General features: G+C 43.0%; 1 non-coding gene across 1 annotated transcript; it reads right to left on the bottom strand.

The window, feature by feature from the left end:
- Positions 1–6,657: 6,657 nt before the first annotated feature.
- Positions 6,658–6,730, bottom strand: TRNAT-CGU (transfer RNA threonine (anticodon CGU)). The gene has a single exon. It is a non-coding gene; the product is annotated as a tRNA-Thr (tRNA).
- Between the last annotated feature and the right edge of the window lie 3,642 nt (positions 6,731–10,372).

Genomic DNA, 10,372 nt, shown 5'->3' with positions numbered 1-10,372 from the left:
ATTATGAGCGGGCAGCTGATTAATTGTCCCTCTTATACAACCTAAACACACCAAGTCTGCCAGTTCGAGACCCTAGTTCAATGAAACAAGGGAGAGAAGTGTATACCTAAGGGCTCGTATTTCCGTGTTTTAACACAATATTAATGAGATATAACAGACAGTAATGCCAAGGAATCTACAGGGGAAGTTATTAGAACCAATGGATTGTAAATAAGAAGAAAGAAAAGTGGATGAAAAAATTACCAGCTGTGAGCAGGAATCAAACCCATGACCTTCGAATAACGCGTTCGATGCTCTAACCACTGAGCTATCACAGCAGCCGTCCCTCCATCCACTTTTTGGGGTTTATACGTGAATTTAGAAGTAGGAGTGACAGTCAGCGCCATCTATAAGCCAAACAACGAGTGTGAAAACACTCTTATTCGCATGTTTGGCGTCACGTAGCACGTGAACTTATTATGAGCCGGCAGCTGATTATTGTCCCTCTTATACAACCTAAACACACCAAGTCTGCCAGTTCGAGACCCTCGTTCAATGAAATAAGGGAGAGGTGTATACCTAAGGGCTCGTATTTCCGTGTTTTAACACAATAATAATGAGATATAACAGACAGTAATGCCAAGGAATCTACAGGGGAAGTTATTAGAACCAATGGATTGTAAATAAGAAGAAAGAAAAGTGGATGAAAAAATTACCAGCTGTGAGCAGGAATCGAACCCACGACCTTCGAATAACGGGTTCGATGCTCTAACCACTGAGCTATCACAGCGGCCGTCCCTCCATCCACTTTTTGGGGTTTATACGTGAATTTAGAAGTAGGAGTGACAGTCAGCGCCATCTATAAGCCAAACAACGAGTGTGAAAACACTCTTATTCGCATGGTTGGCGTCACGTAGCACGTGAAATTATTATGAGCGGGCAGCTGTTTAATTGTCCCTCTTATACAACCTAAACACACCAAGTCTGCCAGTACGAGACCCTCGTTGAATGCAATAAGGGAGAGAAGTGTATACCTAAGGGCTCCTATGTCCGTGTTTTAACACAATATTAATGAGATATAACAGACAGTAATGCCAAGGAATGTACAGGGGAAGTTATTAGAACCAATAGAATGTAAATAAGAAACAAGAAAAGTGGATGAAAAAATTACCAGCTGTGAGCAGGAATCGAACCCACGACCTTCGAAAAACGCGTGCGATGCTCTAACCACTGAGCTATCACAGCGGCCGTCCCTCCATCCACTTTTTGGGGTTTATACGTGAATTTAGAAGTAGGAGTGACAGTCAGCGCCATCTATAAGCCGAACAATGAGTGTGAAAACACTCTTATTCGCATGTTTGGCGTCACGTAGCACGTGAACTTATTATGAGCGGGCAGCTGATTAATTGTCCCTCTTATACAACCTAAACACACCAAGTCTGCCAGTTCGAGACCCTAGTTCAATGAAACAAGGGAGAGAAGTGTATACCTAAGGGCTCGTATTTCCGTGTTTTAACACAATATTAATGAGATATAACAGACAGTAATGCCAAGAAATGTACAGGGGAAGGTATTAGAACCAATGGAATGTAAATAAGAAGAAAGAAAAGTGGATGAAAAAATTAACAGCCGTGAGCAGGAATCGAACCCACGACCTTCGAAAAACGCGTGCGATGCTCTAACCACTGAGCTATAACAGCGGCCGTCCCTCCATCCACTTTTGGGGTTTATACGTGAATTTAGAAGTAGAAGTGACAGTCAGCGCCATCTATAAGCCAAACAACGAGTGTGAAAACACTCTTATTCGCATGTTTGGCGTCACGTAGCACGTGAACTTATTATGAGCGGGCAGCTGATTAATTGTCCCTCTTATACAACCTAAACACACCAAGTCTGCCAGTACGAGACCCTCGTTGAATGCAATAAGGGAGAGAAGTGTATACCTAAGGGCTCGTATTTCCGTGTTTTAACACAATATTAATGAGATATAACAGACAGTAATGCCAAGGAATGTACAGGGGAAGTTATCAGAACCAATGGAATGTAAATAAGAAGAAAGAAAAGTGGATGAAAAAATTGCCAGCTGTGAGCAGGAATCGAACCCACGACCAACAAATAACGCGTTCGATTCTCTAACCGCTGAGCTATCACAGCGGCCGTCCCTCCATCCACTTTTTGGGGTGTATACGTGAATTTAGAAGTAGGAGTGACAGTCAGCGCCATCTATGAGCCAAACGACGAGTGTGAAAACACTCTTATTTGCATGTTTGGCGTCACGTAGCACGTGAACTTATTATGTGCGGGCAGCTGATTAATTGTCCCTCTTATACAACCTAAACACACCAAGTCTGCCAGTTCGAGACCCTCGTTCGATGAAATAAGGGAGAGAAGTGTATACCTAACGGCTCGTATTTCCGTGTTTTAACACAATATTAATGAGATATAACAGACAGTAATGCCAAGGAATCTACAGGGGAAGTTATTAGAACCAATGGATTGTAAATAAGAAGAAAAGTGGATGAAAAAATTACCAGCTGTGAGCAGGAATCGAACCCACGACCTTCAAATAACGCGTTCGATGCTCTAACCACTGAGCTATCACAGCGGCCGTCCCTTCATCCACTTTTTGGGGTTTATACGTGAATTTAGAAGTAGGAGTGACAGTCAGCGCCATCTATAAGCCAAACAACGAGTGTAAAAACACTCTTATTCGCATGTTTGGCGTCACGTAGCACGTGAACTTATTATGAGCGGGCAGCTGATTAATTGTCCCTCTTATACAACCTAAGCACACCAAGTCTGCCAGTACGAGACCCTCGTTGAATGAAATAAGGGAGAGAAGTGTATACCTAAGGGCTCGTATTTCCGTGTTTTAACAAAATAATAATGAGATATAACAGACAGTAATGCCAAGGAATGTACAGGGGAAGTTATTAGAACCAATGGAATGTAAATAAGAAGAAAGAAAAGAGGATGAAAAAATTACTAGCTGTGAGCAGGAATCGAACCGCACGACCTTCGAAAAAACGTGTGCGATGCTCTAACCACTGAGCTATCACAGCGGCCGTCCCTCCATCCACTTTTTGGGGTTTATACGTGAATTTAGAAGTAGGAGTGGCAGTCAGCGCCATCTATAAGCCAAACAACGAGTGTGAAAACACTCTTATTCGCATGTTTGGCGTCACGCAGCACGTGAACTTATTATGAGCGGGCAGCTGATTAATTGTCCCTCTTATACAACCTAAACCCACCAAGTCTGCCAGTACGAGACCCTCGTTCAATGAAATAAGGGAGAGAAGTGTATACCTAAGGGCTCGTATTTCCGTGTTTTAACACAATATTAATGAGATATAACAGACAGTAATGCCAAGGAATGTACAGGGGAAGTTATTAGAACCAATGGAATGTAAATAGGAAGAAAGAAATGTGGATGAAAAAATTACCAGATGTGAGCAGGAATCGAACCCACCACCTTCGAATAACGCGTTCGATTCTCTAACCACTGAGCTATCACAGCGGCCGTCCCTCCATCCACTTTTTGGGGTGTATACGTGAATTTAGAAGTGGATGGATGGATGGATGCTATGAGCGTCCCCTTTATAACGGGGTGGTGACAAGTATGCCACCAGGCTCGACAAAAAAAAAACCTTTTTTTCTTTTTATGTTGGCCTAATGCCTCTACTTCGATAAATTCTATCTTAATGGAAAAAAAGGTAAATTTTCAGCTTAAGTTCTCTGCCATTTACGGCACACTGTCCATATTTTATTTTTCCAATATTTATTTTTGTCCTGTCTCTCTAATTTTCTGCCACCAATACTCTAACCGTCTCTTACTTATTTCAATCGCGGGTGTGTTCAGCTTTCCATTGTTGTCCCTAAAACCCAAGGCTTCCTGTAGGCTCGTGCCCAAACGTACACCTGGGTGGATATCTTCACATTCAATCAGAACATGCTCCGCCGTTTCCTTATCTTTCCCGCAGCATGTGCATTGTTCTTCTTCTTTACTGAATCTTGCTTTATAACTACGCGTTCTAAGTCAACCCGATCTCGCTTCAAACAGTAAAGCGCTTCCCCTTGAATTATCGTAAAATGCCTCCCTCCTTATTTCATTTTTGCCCTTTCGGTAGTTACTCAAAGCCGGTTTTTTCTCCATAGCTGCCATCCAGTAAATCCTCTCCGCCTCCCTGACTTTTCCCTTAACGCTCTTTGTTGACATATGGCTTACAATACCAGCCGTATACCTACTAGTGAGTCTTCTAGTTCTTTTTCTCCACTGTGTGTCCACGCTCTTCCTATACAAATAACGGAACACCTTCTCTGCCCATCTACTCTCCTTCATATTTCTTAGCCTTTCTTCGAACCTTATTTTGCTCTGCGCTTCCCTCGCCTCAAAACCTGCCCACCCCATATCGCCCTTTACAGCCTCGTTTGTCGTCTTTCCGTGAGCACCCAACGCGAGGCGTCCCACAGTCCTTTGATTTACATCCATTCCCGCTTGCACCTCTGCCCTCATGCACACCACTGAGTTCCCAAAAGTAAGCCCTGGAACCTTTACACCCTTCCACAGACCTCGAAGCACCTCATACCTATTGTATCCCCACAACGCTCTGTGCTTCATTATTGCCGCATTCCTCTTTCCTTTTGCTGCCGAGGCTTTTTCCTGTACCTCCATGTATCTATCACTCTCATTTACCCATACTCCAAGGTACTTGTATTCACTTACCCTCGGTATTTCTTGGCCTTGTATGGACACCGTATGATCACAGGGATCATTGAATACCATCAATCCACACTTCGTTACACTGAATCCTAGTCCAAGAGCTTCACCTTCCCTTCCGCATATATTCGCCAGCTGCTGTATATCATCTCGACTGTCCGCAAATAAGACGATATCGTCCGCATAAAATAAACCTGGAAGCTTCTGCTCAATCATCATGCCGCCCTGTTTGTGTGACAGATTAAAACCAATGTTGCTACCTTCTAGCGCTTTTTCCATACTCACCATGTACAGCATGAATAACAGCGGGGACAAAGGACATCCCTGTCTCAGACCCCTGCTAACCTCAACGTTCTCTTTGCTACGCATTCCTTCCCACTCTATGCAAACTGTATTTTCTCGGTATATCTCCCTCAAAAGCTGTATACAGTCGTCGCCCATGCCCATTCCTTTCAATATATCCCACAAAATTTCCTGATTAACGTTGTCGTATGCCCCAGTGATGTCTAGAAAAGCCACGTACAAGGGCCTATTCTCTATTTTGGATATTTCTATACACTGAGTGAGAACACACAGGTTATCGTCTAACCGCCTGTCGACTCGAAATCCGTTCTGAAGTTCTCCCAAAATATCGTTATGTTCGGCCCATGTTTCTATTTTCATTTTTACTGCTTGCATCGCCATCCTGTATAGTACCGATGTAATGGTTAGTGGTCTATACGAGCGAATCTTGTCCTTTTCTCCCTTGCCTTTATAGATTAAGTTCATTCTACTTTGTCGCCAACTGTCCGGTATTTGTCCGTCCTTTAAGCTTTTTTCTACTGCTTTTAACAATGCTTCTTTAGTGTTATGTCCTAGTTCGTTAATGAGGCCAACGGGAATCCCATCTAAACCCGCGGCAGTGCGCTTTGGAATTTTTCCTTCGGCCTTTTTCCAGTTGAAATTATCAAGTACTAGCTCTTCCTCTGTTGCTTTCTCCGCCACACTTTTACTCACCGGGGGGATCCCCTGGACGCTCTTTTGAAACGAATCGGCTGTTACCTTTTGGATGTAACCTAGCGCTTCGTACCCTTCCAATTGATTTCCTCCTTCATCTAGAATATGTTGTTGCGTTGTGACAGACTTCCTACCTAGCGCCTTTATGTGGCTCCAAAAAATCCAAGGCGCGGCCTCCTTTTTTTCGGGTATCTCTGTCATCCAGCGTTCACTTTCACCTTTCATTTTTGCCTCTACCAATTTCTGTACAAGGGATTTTTTCTCTAAATATATTTCCCATATTTTTTTGACTTCATCCTGCGGCCGCTTCTCCTTTTTTGCCTTTCTATGCTCCCGTGAGGCTTCGCGTCGCTTCTCGATCGCCTCCCGGATTTCCTTGTTCCACCAACTTTTTGGCTTCCTTTTTCCTTTCCAGCAAACAGTTTTCTTCTCTTTCCCTATCTCCTTCGTCATTAGATGTAACAGCTCACTATACTCCCAGTCCTTGCCTGGTATTTCGCCTACTTCTTCCTCGACTCTTGCGGCTATATTTATTATTTGTTTGTCATTTAAATACGAGCTGCCAGACTTTGATTCCATGCTCATATTTTCAGTTTCGTATTCCATTTGTAATGTTATTCGTTTATGAAGTAGGAGTGACAGTCAGCGCCATCTATGAGCCAAACAACGAGTGTGAAAACACTCTTATTGGCATGTTTGGCGTCACGTAGCACGTGAAACTATTATGAGCGGGCAGCTGATTAATTGTCCCTCTTATACAACCTAAACACACCAAGTCTGCCAGTACGAGACCCTCGTTCAATGAAATAAGGGAGAGAAGTGTATACCTAAGGGCTCGTATTTCCGTGTTTTAACACAATAATAATTGAATATAGCAGACAGTAATGCCAAGGAATGTACAGGGGAAGTTATTAGAACCAATGGATTGTGAATAAGAAGAAAGGAAAGTGGATGAAAAAATTACCAGCTGTGAGCAGGAATCGAACCCACGACCTTCGAATAACGAGTTCGATGCTCTAACCACTGAGCTATCACAGCGGCCGTCCCTCCATCCACTTTTTGGGGTTAATACGTGAATTTAGAAGTAGGAGTGACAGTCAGCGCCATCTATAAGCCAAACAACGAGTGTGAAAACACTCTTATTCGCATGGTTGGCGTCACGTAGCACGTGAAATTATTATGAGCGGGCAGCTGTTTAATTGTCCCTCTTATACAACCTAAACACACCAAGTCTGCCAGTACGAGACCCTCGTTGAATGCAATAAGGGAGAGAAGTGTATACCTAAGGGCTCGTATGTCCGTGTTTTAACACATTATTAATGAGATATAACAGACAGTAATGCCAAGGAATGTACAGGGGAAGTTATTAGAACCAATGGAATGTAAATAAGAAACAAGAAAAGTGGATGAAAAAATTACCAGCTGTGAGCAGGAATCGAACCCACGACTTTCGAATAACGCGTTCGAATCTCTAACCACTTAGCTATCACAGCGGCCGTCCCTCCATCCACTTTTTGGGGTTTATATGTGAATTTAGAAGTAGGAGTGACAGTGCGCCATCTGTAAGCCAAACAACGAGTGTGAAAACACTCTTATTCGCATGTTTGGCGTCACGTAGCACGTGAACTTATTATGAACGGGCAGCTGATTATTGTCCCTCTTATACAACCTAAACACACTAAGTCTGCTAGTACGAGACCCTCGTTCAATGAAATAAGGGAGAGAAGTGTATACCTAAGGGCTCGTATTTCCGTGTTTTAACACAATAATAATTGGATATAGCAGACAGTAATGCCAAGGAATGTACAGGGGAAGTTATTAGAACCAATGGAATGTAAATAAGAAACAAGAAAAGTGGATGAAAAAATTACCTGCTGTGAGCAGGAATCGAACCCACGACCTTCGAATAACGCGTTCGATGCTCTAACCACTGAGCTATCACAGCAGCCGGCCCTCCATCCACTTTTTGGGGTTTATACGTGAATTTAGAAGTAGGAGTGACAGTCAGCGCCATCTATAAGCCAAACAACGAGTGTGAAAACACTCTTATTCGCATGTTTAGCGTCACGTAGCACGTGAACTTATTATGAGCGGGCAGCTGATTAATTGTCCCTCTTATACAACCTAAACACACCAAGTCTGCCAGTACGAGACCCTTGTTCAATGAAATAAGGGAGAGAAGTGTATACCTAAGGGCTCGTATTTCCGTGTTTTAACACAATATTAATGAGATATAAGAGACAGTAATGCCAAGGAATGTACAGGGGAAGTTATTAGAACCAATGGATTGTAAATAAGAAGAAAGAAAAGTGGATGAAAAAATTACCAGCTGTGAGCAGGAATCGAACCCACGACCTTCGAATAACGCGTTCGATGCTCTAACCACTGAGCTATCACAGCGGCCATCCCTCCATCCACTTTTTGGGGTTTATACGTGAATTTAGAAGTAGGAGTGACAGTAAGCGCCATCTATAAGCCAAACAACGAGTGTGAAAACACTCTTATTCGCATGTTTGGCGTCACGTAGCACGTGAACTTATTATGAACGGGCAGCTGATTAATTGACCCTCTTATACAACCTAAACACACTAAGTCTGCTAGTACGAGACCCTCGTTCAATGAAATAAGGGAGAGAAGTGTATACCTAAGGGCTCGTAATTCCGTGTTTTAACACAATAATAATTAGATATAGCAGACAGTAATGCCAAGGAATGTACAGGGGAAGTTATGAGAACCAATGGAATGTAAATAAGAAGAAAGAAAAGTGGATGAAAAAATTACCAGCTGTGAGCAGGAATCGAACCCACGACCTTCGAATAACGCGTTCGATGCTCTAACCACTGAGCTATCACAGCAGCCGTCCCTCCATCCACTTTTTGGGGTTTATACGTGAATTTAGAAGTAGGAGTGACAGTCAGCGCCATCTATAAGCCAAACAACAAGTGTGAAAACACTCTTATTCGCATGTTTGGCGTCACGTAGCACGTGAACTTATTATGAGCGGGCAGCTGATTAATTGTCCCTCTTATACAACCTAAACACACCAAGTCTGCCAGTACGAGACCCTCGTTGAATGAAATAAGGGAGAGAAGTGTATACCTAAGGGCTCGTATTTCCGTGTTTTAACACAATAATAATGAGATATAACAGACAGTAATGCCAAGGAATGTACAGGGGAAGTTATTAGAACCAATGGAATGTAAATAAGAAGAAAGAAAACAGGATGAAAAAATTACTAGCTGTGAGCAGGAATCGAACCGCACGACCTTCGAAAAAACGCGTGCGATGCTCTAACCACTGAGCTATCACAGCGGCCGTCCCTCCATCCACTTTTTGGGGTTTATACGTGAATTTAGAAGTAGGAGTGACAGTCAGCGCCATCTATAAGCCAAACAACGAGTGTGAAAACACTCTTATTCGCATGTTTGGCGTCACGTAGCACGTGAACTTATTATGAGCGGGCAGCTGATTAATTGTCCCTCTTATACAACCTAAACACACCAAGTCTGCCAGTTCGAGACCCTCGTTCAATGAAATAAGGGAGAGGTGTATACCTAAGGGCTCGTATTTCCGTGTTTTAACACAATAATAATGAGATATAACAGACAGTAATGCCAAGGAATCTACAGGGGAAGTTATTAGAACCAATGGATTGTAAATAGGAAGAAAGAAAAGTGGATGAAAAAATTACCAGCTGTGAGCAGGAATCGAACCCATGACCTTCGAATAACGGGTTCGATGCTCTAACCACTGAGCTATCACAGCGGCCGTCCCTCCATCCACTTTTTGGGGTTTATACGTGAACTTAGAAGTAGGAGTGACAGTCAGCGCCATCTATAAGCCAAACAACGAGTGTGAAAACACTCTTATTCGCATGGTTGGCGTCACGTAGCACGTGAAATTATTATGAGCGGGCAGCTGTTTAATTGTCCCTCTTATACAACCTAAACACACCAAGTCTGCCAGTACGAGACCCTCGTTGAATGCAATAAGGGAGAGAAGTGTATACCTAAGGGCTCGTATGTCCGTGTTTTAACACAATATTAATGAGATATAACAGACAGTAATGCCAAGGAATGTACAGGGGAAGTTATTAGAACCAATGGAATGTAAATAAGAAACAAGAAAAGTGGATGAAAAAATTACCAGCTGTGAGCAGGAATCGAACCCACGACCTTCGAAAAACGCGTGCGATGCTCTAACCACTGAGCTATCACAGCGGCCGTCCCTCCATCCACTTTTTGGGGTTTATACGTGAATTTAGAAGTAGGAGTGACAGTCAGCGCCATCTATAAGCCAAACAATGAGTGTGAAAACACTCTTATTCGCATGTTTGGCGTCACGTAGCACGTGAACTTATTATGAGCGGGCAGCTGATTAATTGTCCATCTTATACAACCTAAACACACCAAGTCTGCCAGTTCGAGACCCTCGTTCAATGAAACAAGGGAGAGAAGTGTATACCTAAGGGCTCGTATTTCCGTGTTTTAACACAATATTAATGAGATATAACAGACAGTAATGCCAAGAAATGTACAGGGGAAGGTATTAGAACCAATGGAATGTAAATAAGAAGAAAGAAAAGTGGATGAAAAAATTAACAGCCGTGAGCAGGAATCGAACCCACGACCTTCGAAAAACGCGTGCGATGCTCTAACCACTGAGCTATCACAGCAGCCG

This window comes from Rhipicephalus microplus, chromosome 3 (assembly GCF_043290135.1).
Source record: "Rhipicephalus microplus isolate Deutch F79 chromosome 3, USDA_Rmic, whole genome shotgun sequence".
Lineage (NCBI taxonomy): Eukaryota > Metazoa > Arthropoda > Arachnida > Ixodida > Ixodidae > Rhipicephalus > Rhipicephalus microplus.
Note: the sequence above shows the minus strand (reverse complement) of the source record. Positions and strands in the feature narration are given on the sequence as shown.